This window comes from Megascapheus bottae, chromosome 1 (assembly GCF_031878675.1).
Source record: "Megascapheus bottae isolate mThoBot1 chromosome 1, mThoBot2.hap1, whole genome shotgun sequence".
In the NCBI taxonomy this organism is placed as follows: domain Eukaryota; kingdom Metazoa; phylum Chordata; class Mammalia; order Rodentia; family Geomyidae; genus Megascapheus; species Megascapheus bottae.
The window spans coordinates 64,210,619-64,220,817 of record NC_143509.1 but is presented as its reverse complement, the minus strand read 5'-3'; the positions used below and the strand labels follow the sequence as shown (position 1 = coordinate 64,220,817).

Sequence of the window (10,199 nt, the reverse complement as noted above, 5' to 3'; positions counted from 1 at the left end):
TTGTCAGGACTAGATAGGCGGGAGAGAGATTTCAAAATAGAAATGGAAGTGGACTCAGGTCTTAAGAGTATCCTGGTTTCTCGGAAATGTCTAAGGAAGATCTATCAGAGAACTGAGGTTAGCAAATAAAGCCAAGGATGGCATGGAAATAAACAACCCACTGAATGAAAATATAGCTGTTTACTTGGAGCTTGCAAGAGGGAGGGAGTTGACCACTACTATTTGTGTTTTGTGAGAAACTTAAAGGCCCCCAGAAGAGAGGAGACCACAAGCGTGGAGAACAGAGTAGGCTCCAGGAGTGTGCCGTTAGAGCTGGGTTGGTGGGATAAGTAGAAGTGAGAGAATTCAGGGTACTTGGTTACAGGTAACTATTTTCCTTGTTCTGATTGGTCCAAAGTTGAAAATGCAGAAAAAATTTAGGGATGCCATTAATATTAAAGATCTCCTAGCCACTGTGGTTGATGGACATGTAAATTATCGTCCAGCTCTGTGGACTGTTACTGAGGACAGCAGTCTGGGTCCTGCAAGTTGAGTGTATCGTGGGCTGGTTTCCTGGGCTTTCATTATAGACAATAGGTTGGCGTCTTGGGTGGGTGGCTGTAGTTGTGCATAAAAGCTCTATTTTTATATATTGTCTCTCAATGTCTTGGTAATTTTTTTTCTGAGTAGGTTCTACATTTCTCTTTCTCCAAGATCCTGCAAATCCATTTCTCATCGCCTATTCATTTGCTCGATTTTCTGCTCCAGTGTCAGTTTTCCACTGAAGATTAGACTTTCCTTCAGGGGCTTATTAGATGACTTTTTTGGGGGGGGGTCAGTCATGGGGCTTGAACTCAGGGTGGTTAATTGGAGTCTCATGGAGCTGGCACTGGTGGCTCACATCTGTAATCCTAGCTACTCAGGAGGCTGAGATCTGAGAATCGCTGTTCAAAGACAGACCAGGGAACAAAAGTCTGTGGGACTCTTATCTCCAATTAACCAGAAAACCAGAAGTGGTGCTGTAGCTTAGAGTGGTAGAGTGCTATCCTTGAGCTGAAGAGCTTAGGGACAGTGCCCAGGCCCGCCCAAAGTTCAAGCTCCATGATTGGGGGGGGGGGGGGGGCTGGAAACAGTCTCATGGGCTTTCCTGCTTGGGCTGGTGATGAACTTGGATCCTCAGGTTTCAGTCTCATGATTAGCTAGGATTACAGGTATGGGCCACTGGTGCCTGGACACATAGACATTGTTTCTTTCCTTCTCTCCTTCCCTCTTCCTTCTCTCTGTCTCTTCCTTGTAGTACTAGGACTACAGTACTTGGACTCAAGGCAATTTCAATTTTAATTGCAAGGCAGATGCTTTTCTACTTAAGTTATGCCTCCAGTGCCTTTTTTGTCTTGGCCATTTTTTGAGAATGGGTTTCACTTTTCCTCCAGGGTTGTGGCTTTCCTGTTTACACTTCTCTTCCTGTTGCTGGGATGTCAGTTATATACCACTGCTCCTAGTCATTGTCTGGGGTAACAGGTAGACTCTATTGCAACCAGTTATTGCTTGAGATGCAGTTGCTCAACATTTTATGCCATGGGTGGTCTAAAACCACTTTTTCTTGATTCTCACCTCCCTGGTAACTAGGATTAGCTTGAGGCATCACGCCTAGGGTTTTCTTTTTCTTTCTTTCTTTTTTCTTACTATGAATAGGCTTTATTTTTTAAATAAAATTCATGGTAACTAGAACAATAAGCTTGCCTCAGATAGTAGCTTACATGTAAAAGGGAAAAATCAATAATAAACATTTTCAATTTTCAATGTTTGCAGTTTTTTTAAATAAATATTTCCAGTCATTATGCAGTTTCAAAACTTAGACCTCATGATTCTTTAGACTTCAGGGTCATTTATCTTCAAACAATGACAATTTTTAAAACCTACTAAAATCATTTTATTCAAATTCTGTGCTAGTCCTCTTTGAAAGTTTTCATACCATTTTGGAAGCACATTTGCTGGAATGAACATCTCAGATGGACCTCAGCATTATCTGGGTCTGGGACACAGCAAATGAGAAGCCAAGTTGGAGCCGTTGTCTAGCATGTTCTGTGTGAACTGATTTAAGACATCAAGTTTTGAAGATGGCACTTGGTTTTCCATTCATAACAAATCCTAGGAATTACCCTACTGGCATTGCATTGGAACCCAGATAGGAAAAGTAGTCAGATCCTCCCATTCCCTCAGGAAATGGAATTTTATGTTCCCAACATAAAAACCACAACATGGTGATATTTTCATAATCAGGTAAGTCAAAAGCAAATTTATCTTCTGCCACCTGCTGTGCAGCTGTTTTCACCAGCCTCCCTGCCACCAGGCAGCCAAACATGGTGGAGGCCTGGAACAGGAAAACTTCAACCCAGTGGCTACAATCTTAAAGGAGCAGAGGAGCCTTCTAGCCACTACATAGCGACAGTGCCAGAGGCATGGAAGGCTCTCTGCTCCCCACGACCTCTGACCCTTCCCCCTTAACCAGCACACCCATGCCTAGGGTTTTCTAATGACATTTTCTGTCTGTTTACCAGTTATTCCAAGCGCTTACAGATCAGTCTCAAGAGTTCAAAGCTTGGTTTACCAAACGGGCCACAACGAAAATGCTGTGACTGGGCAGACACAAGAGAAAATATGGAAATTGAAAGTGAGCTTTCAGAAAAATGGATAATGCTGTGGCGAAAAATTAATTTCCTATTGTTGATGAATTTAATACTTGCGTTTTAAATTGATGTGCTCTTATCTTCTCCCATCTCCATTTTATTATTCCTGAAAATAAACACTGGAACTTTTATAACCTATCATTTGAGAAGTACTGAGCTAGAAGTTCTGCAACTGGAACGAGACATGTAGAAGCAAGCCCATAGTGGTTGATTTGGGGGCTGCTTTTTAAACTTTTGGTAGCTCCGTTGGCTCACTTTTCAGAGAAGTACCTCAGGCAGCTGGGGCTACTCTGAGTCTCTTCCCCCGGAGCTAGTACCCAGAACCATCCTGCACATGGCAGACTCTGATAACTGGGGAGCAGGGGAGGTGGGAGGTGTAAAGAAAACCTAACCAGAATCTTTTCTGAGTTTGTGTGTAGGTAATACTGGGACTTGATTCATGCATTAAAGACATGGGATGTCCGAGGCAGGAGGAAGAAATCTTCAATAACTTAAATTTCATTTGTTAAAATATTTGAATACAAATGAGAATGTATGTATGAAACTTGCTTCTATTAGTATTTTTCAGTCATTCTCTGAGAAGGCATAGCTTCAATTTTCCTTGCTTCTTTATTTTTTGCCATGAGTTCTTCTAGAGTTTCCTTGTCTGAAGAAACTTCAAATATTCCATCCTACAAATAAACCCCCATTTGCCAGATCAGGTGTGATGGGAATCTGCTTTGTTTTCATAACTCCATGTTGCTCCCCTCTCCACCCATTCTTTTTTTTTTTTTTAGGAGCAGACTATTTTCTTTTTCTTTTCTCTCTCTCTCTCTCTCTCTCTCTCTCTCTCTCTCTCTCTCTCTCTCTCTCTCTCTCTCTCTCTCTCTCTCTTGCCAGTCCTGGGCTTGAGCTCAGGGCCTGAGCACTGTCCTTGGACTTTCTCAAGGCTAGAGCTCTACCACTTGAGCCTCAGCACCACTTCTGGCTTTTATCTATGTATGTGGTACCGAGGAATCGAACCCGGGTCTTCATGCATGCTAGGCAAGCACTTTAACCACTAGGCCAAACTCCCGGCCCTCCACCCATTCTTTTTATGTATCAAAAGATCCTACATGATGACAGGGCTCCCTCTCGGCCCATTCTTGCTATGCATCCAAGGATAGAATATGAAGGATTGACCCCACCCTGTTCCCCGGGTGCAAATAGATATCAGACAGGCCACCAAAAGCAGACTGCCTGACTCCAGCAGGGTCATCTACCTAAGCCTAACTGTAAACATCTCATTGTGGGCCCAATGGGGAAACCCCCACCTCCCTTGACCCAATGGCTTTTGTATTAACTTCTGCTCCCTTTGCTTAGATCCCTTAAAACCCTAGCTCCTGTCCAGTTGTATGTACAGCCTCTAATCCTGAGGGAAGGTCTGTGACCCTTGCTGTTTCTCAATAAACAGTCCTCACCTATTGACAATCGAGTCCAGTCTATTCCTTTTCCAGTCTCCTCCATTTTCCTGACAAGGTGTTCTGATTCATAACCTATGGACAAGGTGTTTATTAACTTATATCCCTGCTCACCTGTGGGACTGAGATAGCAGATAAGCTGATATCCTTAAAGCATATAGCTCATGTATTTTTTTTCCATGTTGATGTTTTACAGCCGTTTTCCTCCTTTTGTTGCCATCCAACTCATATTTTTCCTCATTTCATTGTGCTTCGGATGACACACCCAACAGCTTTTTTGTCATCACTTTTCCATGTGATGAACTTGAATTTTATGGCCTGCCTTTGTCTGTCGCTGTGAGGCAAGTCTGCCCTTCGCTCTCCCAAATGTCACTTCCTACCATTGCTTCCTGCTGAAGGAAAGATTGGCTTTGTCGTGGAGTGTAGTGCAAGGATTTTTTTTTTAATCACTTAAGTAAAACAAAGTCTCCTTTTACTTTCAAGTCACCGCTCATATTCAGAGCCAATTCTGTTCCCTCTAGTCATCCACTGAAGGAGGTACAACTTTCTCAAGACTTTGGGGAAGCTGCCTGCTCTTCATTCTCAGGAAATTCCCTTAGGCAGACATCTCCAATCAGCTCTAATCTACTCATCAGTGATTTTCTTTCAGAAGGAACCACTTGAGGCTGAGCCAGAAACTTGTCAAGTGCTTTAGGCCTTGTGGGGAATAGGGAGGGATGGAGCAAGGTAGGTGAGCAAGGCGGGACGGTAACAAGGAGCTGAAAAATCTGCTACGAAACACCAGGAAAGCCTTTTGTGGAGACAAAGTACGTGAATTCTAACGGGGGAGGATGTTATTTCTTGCAAATTATTTTTGATGTGTTTTGGTCTGATTTGCGGTGATTTGAGAGATACATTAAACATTATGAAATGAAAGCTAGACATTCAGCTGTAGCCTAATTAAGGAAGGCCAGTTTGACCAAGGGCAGTTCCACCACCATGTCCAAGAATGCACACACATGCCCTGGCAAAAGTGGAAATGTCCAAGTGAGAATGTGTTCTCTGAGCTCTTCAGCTTATAGCTACTGCCCTACCCCTGGGCCTGGGCACTGTCCCTGAGCTCTTCAGCTCAAGACTACTACCCTACCCTTGAGCCAAGCCCCACTTCCCCTTTTCTAGTGGTTAATTGGAGTTAAAAGTCTCAGGTCCCTTTGTGCCTTTTGTGCCTGGGCTGGCTCTGAACCTTGATCCTCAGATCTCAGCCTCCTGAGTAGCTAGGATTGCAGGCATAAGCCACCGCGCCCAGCAATTTGTTAGGTTTTGATATACACTAGACACATTAAAAAGATTTTTGTGGTCAAAATAGCAAAACTATTCATTATTCCCCAAAATTTTCTTCTGTTTGTTGGAAATGTCTAACTACTGTATTTCTTCTCTGTCCCTCAATACCACTGAATTGCCACCTGTCACTATAAATCAGTTTGTACTGCTAAGAATTTTATTTAAATGGAATCATATATTATGTATTCTTTTTTGGCATTCACTCAGCCTAGTCATTTCATATTCATTCATGTTTGTGCTATAGTGTTCATTTCTTTTTAATGCTAAATAATATCATTATTTATCCATGTCTAGTTTTTGGGTATTACAAACAATATAGCCATGTACCTATCTATCTATAAATATATATATAGATACACACATACAACTCTTTGTGTGGATATATGCCTCTTTCTGCTTGAATAAACACCTAGGAGAGAAGCAGGCTAATCATATGATAGTATACAAATCAGTATCACATATTTCTACAGTGATTGTGCTATTTCATATTATCGCAGTGTATGAAAGTTTTAGTTCTTCCAATTTCCTTCATATTCTTCTGCATGTTTGTATGACTGACACTTGGATGGCCAGTATTTTACACACACACACACACACACACACACACACACACACACACACACAATTAGTAGCGACCCGAAAATACAAAATATGCTCTTGAAGGGAAGAAAGTTACAAGGAATATGAATGAAAAAGTAACAGAATCAGCAAAGAAATACACTTTGAAACAACAGAAATAGAATTAGAAGTTCAGAAAACTGAAATTTCATACTAGGAAATCATAAGAATGAAGGCAAACCAGATGCAGTAGGCTGAGATCTGAGTATTGTAGTTCAGAGCCAACCCCAGCAGGAAAGTCTGAGACTTTTATCTCAATTAATTACCAGAAGTGCCAGAACTGAAATTGTTGCTCAAGTGGTAAGGTGCCACTCTTGAGTGAAAAGCTATGGAACAGTACCCAGGCTCAGGGCTCACATAGTACTGGCACATATATATATATATATACACACTATATATATATATATATATATTATATACACTATATATATATATGCTACATGGTTTGAGCAACTGATGGAAATGGAAAGGCAGTAATTTTTTACAGTAATAAACCATGATTTCAGATGTTCTGTAGAGATTATGAGGACCAACCGAAGTTTCGCATTCATGTGTTTTCTCTTTAGAATTCTCAGAATTATTAGATTTAACCTATCTTTGTGATGCAATATATTAAGCTTTACTTTCTACTTGGACATTACTTTTCCTTTTAGAGCAGCCTATCCCTATTTATTTCCTCCAAATTTTTAAACTTTGCACATTTTTATAATTAATTTTTTGTCAATAAGTGATCAAGGTGCTTTGTAGTAGTTAAAGACAGTTGATGAAGTATTAGTTCTTAGAAACTTTTGCTCATTAAGAAGCACATTTTTAAAAACTCTTAAATAACTCCTTGAACCTCTTCATGTTGTCTAAATTTTTTCTCTAGCTTCAAAGAAAAAACATTTTGGAATGGAATAATTTTTGTTTCAAAGAAATAATTTTCTAAGTTTCAATGATGTCTGCCATTACCTTTCTTTTACTCCTGTTGGATTCAAATGAAATTATCTCTCATAGCTTTTTTAAAAACAAAAAAGAAATATTTGTCGATGGTCTCTGTACTGGGTAAGAAATTTATCTCTCGTGCATTTCTTTCTTCTTTCCTCTCACAAGACTAAGATTTCATGAAGAAAATCTGAACTTTTATATACAGATTATTTTTGTTATTACTTTTAGGTTATTATCTTTCTGACTGAAAAAATACATTTGACCTTCTTTCTACCATTTAAAAGAGTGAAAGCATTTTTTAATTGTATTTTATTGTCAGGGTAATATATACAATAGTATAGTTACATTCATCAGGAAGTGAATACATTACTTCTTGAACATTGATACCCCTTCCCAGTTTTTTTCCTACTTTCCTTCCCCTCAGCAATTATTATTATTATTATTATTATCATTATAGATATATATATTTTTGTGCCAGTCCTGGGGCTTGAACTCAAGGCCTGAAGACTGTCCTCGGGCTTTCTCAAGGCTAGTGATCTACCACTTGAGCCACAGCATCGCTTCTGGCTTATCTATGTATGTATGTGGTGGTACCAAGGAATTGAACCTGGGTCTTCGTGCATGCTAGGCAAGCAGTCTACCACTAAGTCAAACTCCTGGTCCCAAGAAAACCGATGTGTTTTTTTGTTTGTTTGTTTTTTGTCAGTCATGGGGCTTGAACTCAGGGCCTGAACACTGTTCTTGGACTTTTCTCAAGGCTATAGCTCTACAACGAGCCACAGAACTACTTTCAGCTTTTTTTCTATGTATGTGGTGCTGAGAAATTGAACCCGGGTCTTCGTGCATGCTAGGCAGGCACTCTGCTACTAGGCCGAAGTCCCAGCCTCCATTATTTTTTTATTATAAAGAATTTTAAGTAATTTTCCTTGAGAAGCAGAGAGTGAGATGCAACTCTGTTTAACTTGAACCTTTCCCTTCCGGTTTTCCAGGACCCTGGTTAGACCACATTTCCCAGACTGACCCACTTGTACAGCAAATGACAACAAACACTCTTTCTTTTTCTAATGATGGTCCTTTGATGCCCTTTCATTCACTCTGTTGTTCATTTATTTCATGTCTGTTTTTAATTCTCACAATAATTATTTGATTAGGTTAATTTTCCACAAAGTCTCTCCTTTCATATTGCTTTTTCATCGGTATTGTGGGCCATAGTGTCATAGGAATATCATCTAACCCTTGGCGCTGATTCCAGCCATGACTGTTATCCATTTGACCACTCCCTAGTGTCCCCCACTTCTTCAGTTAGAAAAAGCAAGTGTTCATAATTGAACAATGGTGTTTCCCTGTGCCATTAATTATCTGAATGATGATATAAATGATCTATTTTATTTTTCAGATACCGGGAGCTGAAGTTAAATAATTCTTCTCTCATTTAGAGGTACACACAGACTTTTGTAATCAATAGTAGAAAGGGATAATTCTCTAAAATAATATTAGCTGTCCTTTATCACACACTTTGATACATGCTAGAACGTTTCCTAAATTGTTTCTATACATTATTTAATTTATACTTTATAAAGTCCTCTGAGCAAGGCATTGTTCTCCTCATTTTGTCAAGAAAGAACCAAAGCCTAGAGAGTAATCAGCTCATGATAACTCTTTCCAGAACTTGCAGAACTTGAATTCAAGCCTCATGGTTGTTGACTTCAAGATGCCATCTTCTAACAATTGGTGTAGACCACAAGCAGTCATTACAGATGGATAGTTGAGCAATTCTAGAAAAGGTTTTGAGTCTGAAAGGTAGAAACTGGATGAGGTAGCTAGGCGCTGCCAGTGGCTTACATCTGCAGTCCTAGCTACTTCAGGAGGCTGAGAACTGAGGATCATGGTCCAAAGCTAGTCTGGGCACAAAAGTGGTAGAGTGCTAACCTTGAACTGAAGAGCTCAGGCACAGTGCCCAGGCCCAGAGTTCAAACCCCACAACCGACAAAAAAAAGTACATGAGGTAGAAAGAGGATGAGCTAAGCAAATTTTGCTTATTTATGCTTTTCATGAATTTACAGCATATGTTTTCCTATGTATGTCAAGGAATGCATGTAGCAATCTCTTCATTTGTTCCTTCCTAGATGATTAGCGGTAAGAATTTGCAAAGAATATGATTCTCTAAAAATGGCAGCCAAGAAAGGAGCTATTGCTGAAGGTCAAGTTGACCTCTTACCCTTTCCACATTTCAGATCTGACTGAGTCACAATCCAAGGCATACAGACTATATGGGTCTTTGCTGATGGCCATTGAATGCTACCATTTGTTGAGCATCTTCTATACTCATTATCATCTAGAAAGATGGGGATATATATATATATATATATATATATATATGTATATGGCATGGAATTTTCCATTTCAACCTTTCTTTCTTTTTTTTTTCCTGACAGTTGGGCAAGCTCGTTGGAAATATGTTCTTTCATTTTCTTTGTGTTTTCTTTGCCTTTCACCTATTGATACTGTCTCTCACTCTAGAGCAATGGATTATTCTACTTTCTCTATATTAGCAACTGTTTCAATGACTAAACACAGGGTTTAACTCAAGTTATTTTAAGAATTATTCATGCCATGCTTTGAGGCCCCTCATCTCACTTGCCCTGAGAGCATTTGATTGTCTACAATTAAGGAAAGTATTTTTCTCTTCATCTTACAAGGTTCTTGAAATGAACTGAATGCATTAAGTCTACCTCCCCCATCTGTTGAACTATAATTTATGATTGAGAGTCTCTAGGTGCTGGTGATGTTGCTAATGTCATGTTTATACATAATATATGTATATATGTTCATATGTATATACACATATATGCATACTGTGGTAATTAATGCTGATTTTCAACTTGACTGAATTAAAAAGCACCCAGGAAATTAGTAAAGCACAACTCTGCTTATGTCTTAGAGGGTATTTCCAGAAAGGCTCAACTCAGATGGTAAGAGGTAGACCCACTGTCAGTGTATAGGATACTATCCCATAGGATGGTGGCCTGAATGGATTGAAAAGGGAAAGAGGAAACAGTCAGTCAGTATACTTGTTCCCCCCTCCCTCCCTTTCTCCCTCCCTCCCTCCCTTTCTCCCTCCCTCCCTCTGTTTTCCCTCTTTCCTCTTCTCTCTTTCCTGGCCTCCAAGAGGTGAGATGCTCTGCATCTGCACCTGCCTTCTCTCCATGATGAACAAGAAATCTCT

At 39.9% G+C, this 10,199-nt stretch overlaps 1 pseudogene; it reads right to left on the bottom strand.

The window, feature by feature from the left end:
* Window positions 1-1,851: 1,851 nt before the first annotated feature.
* On the bottom strand, window positions 1,852-2,344 carry LOC150069325 (protein Hikeshi pseudogene; annotated as a pseudogene).
* Window positions 2,345-10,199: the final 7,855 nt, after the last annotated feature.